Here is an 18,751-nt window from a genome sequence, read left to right as displayed (position 1 = left end):
GCACTGTGTCGTGCTTAAGCAGAGTACGAAACGAGGGAAATACGACGGTTTCCAGTGCCGTGCAATGCATCGAGGAGTCCAAATAACTCCAGCGAGCATAAGTCATCCGTAAGGCCCGAGGGGTCGCGGGCCGGGTACCCTAGAATTATCGCTAAACGTTATTGCCTAGGCTCTATAGATCTTGCGTATAAAATGCTAGGTTATCCTTACCGCTTACGTGTGGTTAAAAGCGAGGGTGTACCCGAATGACGGCGGAACCGAAGTCTAGACTTTCGCTGAAACGCATTTCGCTAACCCGCCGACCCGTCGCGCATACACCACCGATTTAACGTTGCTTCCCGGCTAGTTTTTGCTCGAGGACCAAAAACGTGAGTATTCTTAAGTTATAAAAGCGAATGGCTGGAAAGATTTTAGACTTGTCGCACGATTCTGAAACATTCTTCGGTTGGAACGAATTATCGTTTACAATAGTCAGCTGAAAAAAAGGACCTTCTATTTTACGCGGTAATTTTATTAGCGAGAATTAAAAATCCCCTTTACAATCACACAGATTGGCCGCTCGAAATGAGTTTTCGCATGAAATTATTTCACGAGGGATTCACATTATTAATTAAAGCGTATGAATGCAAAATTATTGCCAATTAATTTGATCTCTAAATTTAGTTTTTTTTTTTTTTTTACAAACGCAGTGACTTGTAGCGTAATATTACGAATATTAGAAGACTAATATTTCTTCATCATCGATTTCGAGCTAAAGTTACGAACGAAACAAGTCGTGCCCTTTTCTAGATTTCCGTACTTGTACAAATATTTCTGTTTCTTTTCATATTGAACATTTTTTTATCCATATGCTTGCTCCGCGTTTTTTATATATTTTCATACAAATTCTTATGCTGTAGTTCTTTACTAAGCATCTTCTGAGTCGGGACGTTAAGCAGATACTTTTAATAATTTGTTAACCCTTTTACAATTCTTAATTTAATAATTCGTGCCTAGATAGAATCATATTTCCATTCTTGACAAAAAATTAACTTGTTTCTCATCTTTTTCCAGTAGTGAAAGAAAGAGGGTGAGAGAGAGAGAGAGAGAGAGAGAGAGAGAGAGAGAGAGAGAGAGAGAGAGGGAGAGAGAGAGTGAGAAAAAGAGAAAGGAATGGGAGAAAGAGAAAGAGATAGGAAAAGAAGAGAGAGAAAAAGACACGAGGAGAGAGAGCAACAGATAGAACAAAAACCGAGTGAAACCGGGCGCTTTGTTGTTGCGCGACAGTGGTTGGAGGGTATAATTCATCGTTGTAACAGACTCCGAGCACCGGCACAAAGGTCAAAGCTGGCCTGGATTGGTCTCGGCAACGCGCTCAGAATTACGATATTTTGAACAACGGATTCGGCGGCCGCGTTCGTGTATGTGTGCGGCCGTTCGTTACTTTTCGAGCGACGTGTCAATACCAGACGATTTCTGTCGGACAGGAGTCGTCACGCGGCACAGCGCACGCTATTATCCATGTAGCCGTCATATCTCTCTCTCTCTCTCTCTCTCTCTCTCTCTCTCTCTCCCTCTCCCTCTCCCTCTCCCTCTCCCTTTCGACCCTCACTCGCTCACTTACACACATTCTCTCTCCCTCTCTCTCTTTTTTGCATATAACAATACATGATCGATACTCGGCAGCGGTTTGGTCCGGATGCGTTTTTCCCCGTTGTCGAGAAACGGTTAAAATATACGCATTCGATGATCTTTTCGTTTTACGTTATCATATAACTGAGTTTGAATGACTCCTCATGGATGTTTCACTCTGCTTGAAACGACCAACCCCGCATCATCTCTATGACGATGTCGCGAACAACGCGAAGGTTTTAAAAGACAATGATGACTTCTGCGTCAACAATTTTCATCTAAGTTTTCAATTTTTATTTGTATCTTATAGGGTCCATTTGCTTAGCATCGTAAATGCTTGTTTGATTGACTATTCGAGAAAAAGAATTTTATTAATTATCTAATCGATTTAATTATTTCATTGACCAATCAAAAAATGCTTCGTAGCATTTGTAACGTTAATTGGACCCTAGTCTTAAACACGCACACGCAATTGCGTAATTCATAATTACTGAAATAACGGCATTGTATATGTGATTGTATACCGCGGTCGTATATAGTACTAGAGAGAACCACGCGTATTAGTCTATTATATTTCGCAGAGCTCCGTTAATCCTTCTATCATGGCGGAAGTAAGGGGGAGTTTCTCATGGAACGTATGAGCGCTGTAACCGAGAGGGACACGCTGACTGATTGTGGTCGCGACGATCTTGACATCGTGCAGGAGAGCTTGTCGCATCTCTCGTCCGGATTTATTTAAAAGAATAGAATTGATCTTCGTATCATTCATCTCGTAAGGAAAAACTATTCGTTCCTGCCTTTGTATTATATATCTTGAATTTTTGCATCACGTAAACGTTAACATGCTTATAGTTGCTAAGTTTTATTACAAGCGTGATCGAAATTGATTTTTAATCGTTATTGTTAAAAAAAAAAAAAGAATGTTCAATATATTGTCAGAATTTTGTATGTATATGTAAGCGTTATGTGTAACATCTTAAGATTTATCAAAAGAATCAAGAATACCTTTTAGAAGATTAATGCCTTGATACCTGTAAAATTCGACTAAAAGATAGGAGAATAAATTATTTTTAAATCATTAAAACACGTTCAGTGCATCATAAAGACTAACTTTGGACCCGCTACGTTTCAATCAGGTTATCAACGAATACAACAAATAGAACGTGATACAGCGGCGTAAATACCTTACTCGATAAGGGTACGCAGTGCTTTAATTCAAACCGTCTCCGCGGGCTCCGTGCAGGTATATCTCACAGCGCATTAAATCCGCCGCCAACGCCAGCACAGAGCCAGCCAACGTAGAACGGAGTTTGACGAGCTATTAATTTATTGTTTCAAATTATCAAATAACGGTCTTCTACGAAGCGGAGATTACGGCGCGTAGGTTCGCTTTGCGGTGCACCGGACCGTGTGATTACCGAAGTTCGGAGGCTATGGTGCCTCAGACATTTCGTGGGCGCCATTCGCTTCAGCGGACAAAGCTACGAGAGAAAGAGAGAGAGGGGGAGAATGAGAGAGGGTGGAAGAGAGAGAGAGAGCGAGAGAGAGAGAGAGAGAGAGAATGAAGGAACGTAGGAGAACGCAGGACGCAGCGCAGTGCCGGTAACAGATCTCTCCATCAAAATTGCGTGCGCGAAAACTCCCACGATTTTCGGCTACGTAATTATTACCTGTTGTAACTCCACCGCCGTCGCCGCCGCTGTCGATTCCACGCTAGAGATCGCCGCGGATCGCCAGAGGAAGAATGTTGCCGACTCGAGCGTATCCGTGGTAGCGCAAGATCTCGTCTTGGTCTTTTACGTAAGGAGAAAGTCGGGAGTTGATACACGTTGTACGAACATGTTAAGTAAAAACGAGCCAATCGCTGCGCGAAAGACTCGGGAGTTCCTCGGAACGCAAGAATCGCAAAGATAAAACGTACGTTCGACGGAGGGATCTTCTTTTCGCGAGAGGGTGCGTTTGATTTACTCCGAGCCTCTAACGTTCGGTTTCATGTTTACGTTCTGTATTCCGCCGAGCGATTGAATAAAATTTTTCTATTTTCCCAAGGAAACTTTACACATAAGTCGTACGCACGCCGATATCTCTTATTTCCATCCTATCATCCCTATTTTCTCTTTGATTGCGGAAATACGAAATTGAGGAGCGCGAGAACCTTCGGTGCGTAACGATATACGATTGAGAGATCCTCGAGTAAGGGCATCGTTTTCAGTTTTCGATTGATTCGTCACATATATCAGGATCTTAAGATAAAATGAGACGTATGGATATCTTGACGTGTAATCTTCTCTATGATTAAACGTACGATGTCCAATCTTTGCTCGAGGATTTCCAGTATACTATAGTCTGGCCCGCTTGACAAACGTACAAAATATTTCGCTGAACGAAGTATCGAAGCGGGGAAATCGGATTGTAGCTTCGTAAACGACGTTACGCGATCTCGAACATTCGTCGCCGAGCGAGCGTGGTTCGAAGGGGTGCAGGGGGCGAGGGGGAGAGGAGCAATTAGCGTTTGGCAAATCAATATAGCGTTGGTGCGGCCAGATCGCGCGCGGAACGAAACGCGCTACTCGAATTTGACGTCTCTCTCTCTCTCTCCCGTGCGTAAGTGTGTGTGTGTGTGTGTGTGTGTGCGCGCGCGCGCGTGTGTGGGGGTGAGTGTGTGTATGTGTGTGAAATGGATCTCCCGATTTATTTACGAAGAGGAGAAGGAGAATGTAAAATCAGGATTCCGACAGATGGCTCGAATCTCAGACCTCAGGCCGTGAATAGATGGGCAGCGGGGGTGGTTGGGACGGCAGGCAAGGGGGAGAGGAAGAGCGCGCCCGACCTCACGATTTTACGCCCCCGGGGCGTACCGCCGATGGAAAAGTTGCGCTCCGAGTACTCCACTTTGTTTTTTTGGACCCGTGAATCGCAGCAGCTCGAAATTTCCGAAACACCCCGGCAGCCTCCTTTTCCGTACCTCTCCGTACCCGCGCCGTCAGTGCGCCGGCAGTCACCCTCCGTACGTCGCGTCACGTCCTGACATGCTTCTCGCTTCTCGCGTTTGCCGCATACCTTATCTCCGCGCGCGCGTTACTTATTTATTTATTAAACGAGTTACACACCCGGCACATGTCCGCGTTACCTCCAAGGCTCCCGAAGCTGCCCGCACTCGACGTATATATTTCGCTCTGAGCTCCCTTTACTCCCTATATATGTATAATATACTCTCGCAAATTAGATCTCGCACGCGATTGCAATCTATTCGGTCGGGAATTGAATTTCGTTGCGCTATCTGCATTATTTTATATTTTGAAGAAAATAAAGACGTCCGTTTGCAAGAATACACATAGATATATATTTTTACTTGCGATAAAGCGAACACTATTGATATAAGAAAAATAATCTGTAGGTAAGTGCAAGTCGAAGTCCCGGGTATTAAATCTACAGATTGTAGCTTTTACTTGCGATAATGGCGATGGTAATAAACGACAATAAACACGTAAATGGTAAAATAACAGTTTGATGAAAAAGCAAGATAATAATAATTATGGCGTATAACATATAAAAGAGTCGAAGAAGCGAGGAACGTTGTACCTCTGTATTGGCATTAGCCAAGCGCTAGGAGTTACACGTATCGAGGCAAAGGATGGCGTAAGTCACGAAACATTAAATTGAAAGAAGAATCGCCGTAAGTGTTGCCAAGATTTTTCCCTCGCGTTTGCCGGCTCTTCGAAATCTTTCTTCATTTAACGCACAGAATGGTACTCAATTACCAGCAAAGTTTTACAAATCCATTCGACCGAAGACAAAGAGCGGCACTCTCCACCGCCCTTTTGCCAACGTATTTATCCGGAATTAAAAGAAAAGCGTTTTTCTTACGCTCCCGCAGTTTAAAACTTTTTCCTTTTAAAGCAGCGCTCCAACGTTCCATCTCGCCTTGCCTCTCCTCGTCCCGTCTCGGCTCGTCTCGTCTCGTCTCGTCTCGTCGAGAAATAAACGTTCGCCCGAGACGAACGAGGAAGAAAAATACCAGTTATCCAAGCTTTGAGAAAGTTCGCTATTAACGATGAAAAGCGTTGTTTTAGCGTCCTAATGGTCAGGATTACATCGTATATAACTCGCGGGACGCGGAACGCGCGTATAAATCGAACCAGCGCGATGCGAAAGTTGACTGCGGGCTTGCCAGTCGTGGGCGAGACGGATCTCTCGCGATAAACTCGATAAACGAAATTAAGAATCTTTGTTTTAGACCGCATATGTGAGAAACAGAATCGACGAGAAATTTAAAATGCCTATTACGGACGAAGCTGAATCTTCATTACTTGAAATTGACTATTCAATCTTGTGTTACTATGGTGCTTGATTGTAGCATCGAATTGTTAAAATTGCTTGTCAATTTAGTTCGCGATTACTAGAGTAGTTTTAATTGCGTTTATAGTCCGGAAAAGCAATTCGGCGTGCAGTTTGAAAAGACTACAATATGATATATGTGCAAGTACATATATAGTGTATATTAGTAGTTCAAGATTGAATTATTTTAAGCAATGAAGCTCCAGCTTCGACCGTAATAGGCATTTTTAATTTCTCGTATCGATAAATAAAATTAGCGAGCGATCTCGCGACCGAGCCGGGAGCTTTAGCGTCATTGTGCACACCCCGCCCTTACCGATATATTTTTGCCCATTATCGGGATTGTTGTGACACGTAATAATTCCAGTGTTTAGGCTACCCGTTGTGGTTATTAATAAACGGTAATACACAGCCCCGCGCGGAACAGGTTTAGTCGAGTTAGCGATAAATCGAAAGAGACCGGGTAGGCACTTATACTCGGAATTAGCGCGTTGCCGATGTCGGACGTAAGATATCTACATCGAATTACCAGTTACCGAGTACTAAGTACAAATAAAAGGTGCAGGAAGGCACACGTGTGGATGCCTGCTCGCAAAATTTTAATTGAAACGGAGTACGCTTTTATATGCCGGCATATACGATTCGAGTTATTATTACATAATTCGTATGTGCGTGATAGGATATATATGGGCAAAAATCGTCAGTCACGAATATCTATTTTAATAAGATATTATCCTTTTCTTAGTAAATATAATGACTTCCACGAGAGAAAGGGGGAAAGAGAGAGCGAGCGAGCGAGCGAGAGGGAGAGGGAGAGGGAGAGAGAGAGAGAGAGAGAGCAAGCGGTAGAGAAATCTTTGAGACCCACGAGCTTGTGTAACCAACTTTTTTTTTCTAATGCCGATAAAATTTCTTTTGCTGTAACACACGCATATAATGTTGCGTCGCGTTCGGAGTGTACTCGGCGAGTGCGTCGAGTAATCGATCGACACGCGATACAGTCGGAGGGAAGTACAGATTTTGATTTACGATGAAAATTGGCAGCGCCGTCAACCACGATTCACATGCGGCAAGTTGAACCGTCAATTTCAATCATGACGAATCAAATTGTGAGATTGTGAACGTTATTTCGATAAACGCCTCAGGCCATTCTTGGTTCCCTTTTTTTTACATGAAACACAGGAGCATCATGTGTATGTCGCTCCTACAGTTATTAAATAACAAGAATTCAGAAGCAAAAAAAAGAGAGAGAGAGAGAGAGAGAGAGAAATAGATAGAACGTTTATTACCTTTCTAGGACTCCGTGCTCTTTAAGAATAAACAAATAAAAGCAAAAAATGATACAGAGAACAAAGAAAATTTACGAAAATTAGTTAAAAAAAGAACAGAGAGAGAATACACTCCAGTATAATGAATTTAGAAAAAATGAAATAAAAGGGAAAGTAGAATATAAGTAAAAAATTTTTTTAATTAAAGAGAGAAGGGGAGGAAGAGAAGCTGATCGAGTAAAATAAAACTGAAATTGAGAAAGGACATCGAGTAATAATGTAACAATTGATTGTGTGCGAGCGAAACGTCCGATTTCTCGTATTTTCATTTCACATTTTCCGCCGTAAACCACAAACGTAAACTGTAGACTCATATGACATAGCCAATGAAATAACAGTGGTTCGTGCTTCTTCCGCGGGACAATGGCTGAGTTACCAGAAACGCTTGTTCTTAACTACGTATTGCGCGGGCGTGCGGTTCAGCGTGTAACTTCACGATACGCACGTAGAACGCGCGGCGGGCGAGCATAAACAATGCAAGTATCTAACGACGAAATGGTGGGGCAGGGGGAGGAATTTGAGCACTTGGCACGTAGGGCTCCCCGCGAGCTGGCGTCCAATTACCAGTTGGGCGCGTATCTTCATGGGGGGTCCTATACGCAATTGTTGTATTTCCCTATTGTTCCGCTGTGTGATTGGACCCATTGTTTTTGCTCCTCGTAATTATCAAGCGGCAAAGCTTCCGAAAGGATCCGGCTCACAAGTTGCCTCCCCGCGATTCTTTCCTTCCTTTTTTCCTCTTTACGGATCGCGCATCCTTCGATATTATTTAACGAGCAGCAACGCGAAAATCGTCTTCCGCATTCTCCGTTTTAAGAACTTTAGGAGACACAGTGCAAAAAATATAATTATATTCAACTTGAAGAAGATGATGATGAATTCATCATTGAAATTGTAAACATTATGCCAATATATGAGCCTATTACTGTAACGTGATGATAGATTTTTGCCGTCCGAGTAACATTATTCAAAGTTGTGTCAAGATAAAGATAATATCACACATACAAGAGCCCCAGGCATCGCTTTACTTTCTCTCAATTATAGATACTAATGGCTAAACTAAGAACCGTGTCATTTATTTCAACGTCATTGCGGTATTAGTATAATTTGACACGTAAATCTTTGGAAATTGAAAGATTTGTCAAATATATTCGTATAATTTGACGAACAAATATTTTTTGTTTAATTTCAACAAATATTACTACTAATAGCTTCTGCGGATATTCTGGTAATAATCATAAAAATCGATAATGCGTTTTGATTTAATAAAGAATATTATTCTACGATGTTTGGACATGTCACCATAATATTTATTCTTCTAGAGATAATATATGAATATTCTTATTTGGAATCTTAAACATATAAATCGGGAATATTTTTCATTTATCCGAAATTTATATGCCAAGTCAAAATTATTTGTGATATACAAAAAGTTTTTATTAAGGTAAAAATTTGAAATTTACAATAATAAGTCAAGCAAAAGAGCCTAAAATGAAGTTAATTAAGTAAGTGTTTCTCAAAGAATCGATTTATTTGAACATGCATTATTAATTTACAAGAGACATTTCCAGTTTACTTTCTAGATATCAAAAAGTTTTCAATTTGAGATTTTGTTAATTTTTTTTTTGCAGTTATCTTCCTGTGGAAATTTAATGGACGTGAGGAAAATATTGAGGCGCGAAATCTCAACTAGTCTTTCGCTTTTCCAGTTGATTTTTGTTTCATTGATTAATTTTTTTACTATCGATCAAGTATACCTAAATCGTGAGTGATCGTCAAAAGGACGAGTAATCAACGTCTATCGTTACAAAGTAAACTGCGAGATACACAAAATCCATGTTGACCAAACATGTTATTGCTTTAAAATTTTTCCAAATCTGGAAAAAATATGTTGACCGGAGAGCGTTACGTTCCTTTTTTTCGCATAGACATTTGACTTTGTTTAAATAAGGTAAACCGCCGATATATACGACTCGCTCGATATTGCGAAAGCATATTTTCGCGGCGCCTACTTTTTATGCTTGCGATGAATAAAAAAGAGCTCGAGCGCATGTTGCGGACTGTGAATCTGGAAAAATGCAGTTCCTGCAATCTGTTCTGATGGTATTCCGTTGTTGCGTTTCCACGGATAGAGAGAATATCTCGTGGATGCGGGATGTCAAAATTTCAGTTCGTTCGCCTCTATTTCAAAAGCTTCAAGAGGTTTTATTCTAGATTTAAAAGAATTAAAAGCACACGTTCGATGAACGTGCAAATCTAGCGAAGAGCTATTTAAAACACTATCGAGAGTTATTTATTGTAACTGTAACAGTTGATGCAAAACTCACCGAATAAAATGTGTGTAGAGGAAATATACGTTGATGTCAAAGCTTCACGTTGGAATCGTGAATCGAATCTTGATTTACCAAAATTTTAATCAACTCTATCGATTCCTTTTAATTAATTAATGTCTAATATGAAATAATGAAAAGAGCAATGAATAAATTAAAAAAAAAAAACTTTCTGCTAAGCAAGTATTTAACGCAAATATCTTAGAAGATTTTTCTAAAATTTTCCTTTTTACTCATTCGCCGTCTCGCTTTTGCTTTATTTGAACGACGCGAAGATGTTCAGGCGACTTGTTCACGATGCAATCGTACGTAACCGAAATTCTGCGGTGCGACACTCACTCCGTATCACATTTCCTTTTCGCCCGAGGCGCCACAGTGTATTATACGTCCACGTAGAATAAAGATCCTTTGACAAAATTCTCCCAAGGGACCCTCTTTAGGGATGGCTATATGGCCACCAGGAAATGACTGAACCGCGTTAGGATATTAAGTTATGTTAAAGGCGTCTCCCTCTCTAAGAAAAATGTGTGTAAGGTCCTCGCGGACCTACGATCGAGAGAATCCTGCTGGCTCAGGGCGATTGCAACCGAATCTCTGAACCATTTTAGTACTTCCTTGAATTCTGCTTCTTTTCGTGTCATATAACAGAAATTCTTGTCAAACGTAAATAATATTTTATATACATTTTTTAAATAAAATAAATATGTTTGAAAGAAGAAGAAATAAAGAAAACATTGTTTGTAAAAAAAAAAAAGAAACAATTCAGATCTATGATGTTCTTGTCAAGTGAAAAAGAAAATTAAAGGACAAACGTTTATTTTTATAGATACATAGCAATAGTAATATATATATATATACATCTTCAAAATTAATTTTTAATTTATTTAAAAGTTTTATATACCGATATAATTAAAAAATTTTAGCATGATACAGAATGTTGAATAAATTCAAACTTTAGATATGTAAATCTTCTCAGTTTGACATTTCACACCTAATAAGCAATAATAACAATTGCAATAAATTTAGAAGATTAAATGGAAAAGATTATACATATGTACAACAGTTCACTAAAGAATTCGTTTGATTACCAAGGTGCAAGTATTGCAAAACCAAGTGTACATTTATATTTATCTTAGCTAACCAAATAATTATCCGGGCATTCCTCGGAAGCAACTGCCAGGACTATATTTCACAGATATAACCTGCGGGATTTACAAAAAGGCGAGAAATATCAATAATAAAGATACGAGAGTAACTTTAACGTCAGTTCCTCTGACGCCGGTTGGTTATAACCAATGAAGACGTAAACCCATGTCCGCGCGTAATTTAGAGTTCTTAAGTCCCAGTAGGTGGTTGGCCACCACCTGGGGCTCGAAACACCTTATTGCGCCCACGGCTACCACACCCCATCCCCTCTGCTCTTCTTTCTTCCCGCAGGCAATCTCGATAGCAGTGCTGACCTTCTTACGATATTTGTCTAATAATAACTGTACGAGTACTCGTGCAATATTATTCGATGTAACGTGATTAAAACAATCTTAGCTTTTTTTTTATCGTTGAAATATTTTCTGCAGTAGACGACATCGGCATCAAACGTTGATTGGTTTAAAGGAAATATGGAAAGATGAATAAATTTTAGTACAATAAAAAAATATAGTAATATTTTTCTTTATGCGTTAATTTCTTTCTTCACATATTTTTGTATCCTCAGACAAATTCTGCATTCATACATGTTCACAGGACGACGTTGCCTTACAAGCTGTCGTGCTCGAAGATCGTACTGCACATATTAGTCGACACGCGCGGACGTCGCTGGGAGAGGGGAAAAAAAGGCCTTCCTCTCGCGGCAGCTTTCGTGATAGGACAACGTTTGCGCCGCAGGGTTAGGACGGCCGCTGCGAGCGGTCAACCGAGGACCGATCACCGATGCCGCGGCCGACATTCGACCTGACGCCGGTACATACCGCGCCATTACTTTCAATTTATGTTCCTCGCGATCCTTAAATCGGCAAACTTTCGGGGACCGCCCGCGGGGCTCTCCGAAGCGCCTCTAAGATCTACAGGGTGTCCCGAATATTCACTGCGATTTTGTCCGCTTTCGGAATTTGATCATAATTCGGAATGTGTTTTCCGTAGAAAATTAGCTTGCTCGCCATTCTCAAGTATAATTTTCAAAGAATAAATATTAAGCAACTTTGTAACTAATCTGCAGAATAAAATTTGTATAATTCTGTATAATCGAACATCTTCAATAACTAATTTTGTGTTCTAGTATGAAGGGAGAGTCGGTTTTATTTTAAAAAGTTTTTTGAGAAAGTAAAAATATAATTAATTTTTTTCTGTGACTTTGAAATTCAATGTCAAGTTTCTTTCTAGCAAAAATCAAAATTTTATTCAAATAAAATTTCATTTATCTTAAATGGAGGAAAAATATATCTAATCTACATATAAGGAGATATATAAAAAGATGAATAAATTTTGTTACGGTAAAGAAATATGGCGAAACTTGAAGATTCTAGATATTCATAAAATCTGAAGACATTCCGCATATATGTACATATTACAATTATATCATAATTTTATTTAAAATCACTTTATAAAATAAAAAGGTTTCTAGTTGATACCTTTTATAAAGGGTATGTAATTGAATATAGAATTATTATGTGTGATAAATCTGCATAAATTTATAGAATCTCTCAAATCTTTAAATAATAAAAATGATCCATATGAGGATATATTTATATAAAAAAGATGAGAAAGAAATAAACACTTATAAAAATGTTAAAATTTTTTTTAATTGTATACCTAATACAAATTTTAAATACCTAAATTCAACGAAATAAATATGTTTATAGAGTAAGTGAAAAAATCATTATTGATAATGACTTGCCCAAAATTGGACCGCAATTCCAGATCTCTTTAAATTTCTTGAAGTCAAACTTCACTTCAAAAAAGTTAAAATGCCGCCACTATCGAAAAAGAATAAAAAGTTTACACTTTTGAATAAGAGTGATAGATTTTCATTCTTGTTTATGGGTTATGAGTGAGATTTCACACTTTTAGAGTAAGACTTACTTCAAGGAAAGATAAGATTTCTTTCCTTTGGAATGATGGCAGTATTTTGGCTCTTTGAAGTGAGATTTCACTCCAAGAAATTTAGAGATTATTATACATTTATGCAAACTTCCTCGCGACATCACGTATCACTCGAAATTTGAATGATCGACGAATGTCTGGAATTATATACATTTTTCACGAATCGCTCTATGCATATTCTGCTCGCAAAGATATGTGCGTGCGAAGGTATAGGCGTATGCGTGTCGCAATCATTTTTCGAATAGAAAGCGCACGCATTTCAGGGAAAAGATGATCAGACTTGCCGAGGGGTTGCCGCAACACTGGGATATCGTGCCTGATGCATATACGTGCACGTGTGATCACGGTGGGTGAGTTTGATATGCCTTCTCCCTCGTAACTCTCTCTTCGGTTCGTATTTTTGCGGATTGTACGCGGGGACGTCACGTCGAGAGTATACCTGGGATGCGATAAACAGATTTCTGGAGGACCGCGCACGTTACATACTGCGCTCACTCACGCATGTATGTTTGCATAGATGCGGCTGGCAGAATCGTTCGTCGAAAATAATTTCAGCGTCCACGACACGCAGAGGAGAGTTCGTGATCTCTTTCTCTTTGGTGAGATTTTAGAGGGTTTTAGAGCAAACGTTGTTACGAAACATTAAACGTAAAATACGTAAAGGAGAAAATTTCTGGGGTTTATTCAAATAAAACGAAACTCAAACGTGTAGCTGCAGCAATTACGCAATTCTGAAATTATCATTGTTGTCAAGCAATAGAAAAATACGATCTATAATTTTTTCATCAATTATTCATTGCAATATTATAATAATTCCATTAGAAGTGTGACTCAAGTGTCATTTCAAATTTGTAATTAAAATCACGTTGTATAAAAGATTTGTTTAAATTGTTTAGTTGATCAACCTGAACGTTCCGTTATCAACTATTATTTCAACCCCTTCGACCTGATTTGACTGAACTATGTTTAACAAAATTTTACTTAATTCAATTTATGCGCACTTTAATAAGTAATTCATACTAAACAATTAATTTTTTCAAAATTCTGTGACTATTTTTTCAATATATACTATTATTATGTACATCAAATCTCAGAACTGAATAATTTCAATGAATAATCTTCAAACTTGATGTACATGAATATACAAGGTCTAAAAAGATTAAGCAAAATGTTATAACTGAAAATCTTATAAATAAAATGTTATAAATAAAATTTTATAAACATTTTTTTCACGCTTATAAGAATTTTTTAACTGTTCAACTTACATTTAACGTGCGTCCAATTGCAAAATTTTATTGCAACATCGACGATTACTTCGGCTAATTTGTACACGGTCAGTATTAAAATCCGGTAAACTAAATAAAACTAGACTTAGTAGAAACTAAATAACTTTCACGAGATTCGTTTGGTCACCAAGTAAAAATTACAGCAAGTGTCAACCGTTTCGTCTGCAGTGTCACCGGTTGCCAAGAGCTACAAGGAAAAGGGTAGGAAAATGGGACGATCCCCTTCAAGGGCGTGATCCTCAAACAGGGTGACTCCCTAAGAAGGTAGAAGCTGCGTTATGATACGTACTTCGTTTCTTAGAGCCTCGTCGGCCGATGGACGACGCGCGATCCAGCCAAAATAAGAGAGTTGTCTCTCACAATACCGTCCCTTCCAACCTGATCGAAGTGAGTTTTGAAAATGTATGCGCACTCGGCCAGATTCACAAGGAGGGCTGTAAACCCCGCCTTAGGCCAAGCTCTCGGGAGGGTCCCTTACATTCAGCGCTGAATTTCACCCTATACTACCGCACGCGAAAGAGAGAGAGAGAGAGAGAGAGAGAGAGAGAGAGAGGGGGGGGGGAAAGCACCCTTCTGCCTACCCCGTCTCGCCCGTTTTCCCTCCCTTCCCTTCCATGCCCTCCCTTCGTTCTGCCTGCCGTCGCCATGTGTGTAACGTGTACGAGTTTCATGCCAAGGCAGTGACCCACGAATCAACATATTGGCGTTGTTTGAAGAACGAGAATTGCGCGCCACTAGGGTTGTTCCCGTGACACACACATGAAGACCGATCGATCGATCCTGCGTCGCGTTCGCAACGCGACGATCCTGCGAGCCGCCGTAAATATCGCAGATACTCCTTTTCGTTTCATTTCGTCACGTAGTCCAGGTATAATAACGCGCGCGTCGCTCGCGTGCTGATAGAGGAACGTCGTTCTAGCCGCGCCGTCGAGACCCTTAACGAAAGTCACGCGAGAACGCTCAAGTGAGAAATTGGCGTATTCGATGGTATAATGACTGAAGGTACCCACTTATCTTATACAAAGTTAGAGCTTTTAGAAAAGGTGCCTTCTTTTTTTACACGCTCATTGTATTTCCGTTTTCTCGCTTCTAATTTGTACCCTAATGCGGAGAGAGTCCTTTCCTCGATTTTATAAATTGTAAATTTATTATACCTGATTATACACACTCGTTCACAAAAGATTCGTGATTACGTGAAATTAACTTAAATAACCATTGCGGTTACTTTGTTTGACTGCAAGAATTACCATCTAATTTTTAATATTATTCTATTTCTTTAAAAGGAGCGAAGATTAGTAGCAACGTTGAATTTAATGTACTCAGGAATTTTTTTTCTATAGTGAAATTGTTGATTTATGAGATGAATTAGGATTATTTCTAATTAAATAAGAAAACTTTTCTTATATATATTAGGTTAAAGCAGATCTTGGTGCTTAAATATATCTGTTTATATACACATATCTAATTTTATAAACCTAAATCTTTTTCGATCCTGAAAACAATCATGAAAAAAATTAGAATAATAATATTACTTTACTAACTTGACAAGCAATAATAATTTTTATGCTAATAAGCATCTCTATAAGAATCAGATATGTATATAAACTAACACAGAAATATTTAAGCACTAAGATTCGCTTTAATCAAACAAAGATATTTTCTTATTTAATTAGATTTATTCTCATCAGTACCCGAATTCCTATCATATACGTATTAAAGATTAATTTGCAAAGCGAGAAAAAACGATACTTTTATGAATACTAGAAAATTTTTAATAAATATATTGACACGTGGGGTCGACTAAAATACATATCTTTTTATATGGAGCACAAATTTGTGATAAAAAATGATATATAGCCTGAAAATCAAATGTATTTTTAAAATCTTTTAATAGGCAAATTAAGAATTTTTTGACCGATTGGTAACAATATTTAACAGAAATAGAACAAATATATACGTATAAACGTATCTAGATGTAACATTTACGTTGCAGCTCTTTTTCACATAAAAAAAAAAAGAGGAAAACATGCCAGTTTACGATTATTCAAATTATTTCCTCTCCTGCGTGAAGTTTTGCTTGACGCGGCATGTCGGCGAGCATCGATACGTAGGCCTCTCGGCTGCGCGCGATTCTAAACCTCGAATTTATCCCGCCCCCGCCGATATTCCGCCGAGCGTCCCGCCACCCGCCAGCCGCCACCACTACCATCTCCGCGGGATTCTTTGATAATTGAGGTCTAGCTGGCAGAGAGTATAAGAAGAGGGATATTTGTTCTCTCCACTTAAAATCGAACCGCCTCGCATTCCCATATTACGCGGCTTTCGTGCCGCTTTTCCCGTTCCGCATATATACCCCCCTTTCGAAATGCCTTCGTAGCGTGTGCGCGCCGCCCACGCCGCATCTCGCACACGCACACGCACACGCATACGCATACACTCGCGTAAATGCGTGCGCGCGCGCGTCCTCATGGATACGTACGTACGACGACGCGAAACGAGGGTGGGCGAGAGAGAGGGGGTGAGGGGAGGGGGGGGGAGCGTTCACGCACACGCGCCCGCGGCCGGCACAGATTAAACTCACGCACAGTCCGGCCCCGGGGGCGGCGTGCCAGCCAACTAATGAGAGAGACGAGCGACCGCGATGATAAAGTCTCCGGTTCTTGCCTGTTCCATAACGCCCGAATCGTTTCCGTCGACCGCTACGAGAAGGGACCTTCGCTCCTTCTTCAGGGGCACCGATGTTTTCGTGGGCAGACCGAATTTAACCCCTTAAGGACCTTAAGTCGCTACACTCTTCGAGAACAATGATAGCGTTATATGGAGAGAAGAAAACGTAGAAAGAGAAAAGGAGAGAGAGAGAGAAAGAGAGAGAGAAAGAGGTGATAATCACGAAGCTTATATAATCGCAAGGAGTGTTTACGAATCTGAATTTAATTACATTTATGATTTGGAATTTATGTTTTCTGTAATATGGGAAAGTGGCATGGAATAATGTTTTAGTGGTATAATTTTCCCAGTATAATTCTCTATAGTTTTATAAAAATATGAATGAATATTATAATATGAACGAATGAAATAATAAAAAAAAATTAATTTCAAACTTGATTTTAATTCACTTGGAGACTTAAAATGAATATTTTTAATGTTGTTTTATTCAAAGTTACAATTATAAAGATGTCAAATTATATTATTTCGCCGATACTTTAGTAGATAAAAATATCGACTCATCTTTATTTCTTTCATAAGTTACAATCACGTAATATTATATAGTCATGAAAGTATGAAATCTCTTTATATGAACTATCAAGAGAGTCATGATCAAACCAAACGTATTGTATATCGTATTGTTTATGAGAATGCTCTCTTGGCAGCGTAGGTAGATTGCATCGAAACCAATGGCTAAAGAAGCCCCACGGTGTGTTTGCTATTTGCAATAACCCAGTTTGTCTATTGACCGAAGTTTATAGCCGTAACATGTTACGGAGACAAAGAGATATCCATGGTGGACGAAATTAGAAACGAGAAAGTATCAATTTTTGGTTTGCGGGTCGTGTTGCAGTTGAAAACTATTTATCAACATTCCGTCTATTTCATGTTATTTTCTAGCGGCTTCTACAAAGCATTGAATTTTGCAAAAAAAATATTTTGTTGCGTTGACTATCGTAAACTAACGATATAATTAATCTTAATTGATTCGTACATTTTCTTCAATTACATTGTTTATAACAAATATTTTTCATAATTTTAAGTTACATAATCTTATTCTTCAGATTTTGAGCCTTAAAATGAAAAAAAGAATCGATCAATTTCGAACAAAACGTTTTAACTATAAGCAAAAATATTTAATACACACGAGATTGGCGTCCTGCACATTTCTTTTCTTCAATAAATTAAGAACATTAAGTAATTATATGTTATAACATTAATATACAATTTTTTTAAATACACACTCAAACATTTTTGAAAAATATTAAAGTATATGTAAGAATTATATAATAATCTTTGTATATTTGTTAAAAATTAACTCGGCACGCGAATGACATATCGTATAGGAAAGAATCGGAAAATCATTACGTATAACTAAGGATTAATTTAATTCACCTGCACTGAATCTGCAAATATTATGAAATTTTAGAGTCAAAGAAAATATACTGATTAGGATAAATTCTAATCTATGCGATAAATCGAAATGATTCTAAATCAACAAGAGAAGAACACTTCGACTCTTTTCAGTATAGATCCTTAAATCTGTCCAAGGATATACGAGAAAGAAATAAAGAAAGTAGTAAATTATGTCGTATTTAAGCGCGTCGTATTAAAAATAAATTGTCCGCCCGGTCGCGTGATAAATTTTAAAATAACCGCGCGAGACGGCAACCGTGTGTCACGCGGGATACGCGCATTGGTAAGTTAATCGATATATCGATCTCCGTTCCAGTCGTTCCTAAATTCCGGTCCGTGAGGAACAGTCGGGATTCGGGAGTGTGTCCGCGGCGCGGTGGATGTACGATCGGGTCCTCGCTCCTCTCGCTCTGCCTCCCTCTCAACTCTCAATAACGGACCGAACCAATGTTTTATCGCGAATTATAAGAGCCGACGGGTACGCCGTGGTTGGGCGCGCGGGTCCCGTCCCGCCCGCTTGTTTCGTGTCCGGATGACGACGTTGGAATTCGCGCGAGAGGACGGCACGGCGTCGGCTTTCAAACGCTACTTGATCACGCCACACTCTGACCACGGGCGATACGAATAAGCGAAAGAGAGA

The sequence above is a fragment of the Trachymyrmex septentrionalis genome, unplaced genomic scaffold (genome assembly GCF_001594115.1).
Source record: "Trachymyrmex septentrionalis isolate Tsep2-gDNA-1 unplaced genomic scaffold, Tsep1.0 scaffold131, whole genome shotgun sequence".
Classification (NCBI taxonomy): domain Eukaryota; kingdom Metazoa; phylum Arthropoda; class Insecta; order Hymenoptera; family Formicidae; genus Trachymyrmex; species Trachymyrmex septentrionalis.
The sequence above is the reverse complement of the archived record's forward strand: the minus strand, read 5'-3'. Positions refer to the sequence as shown.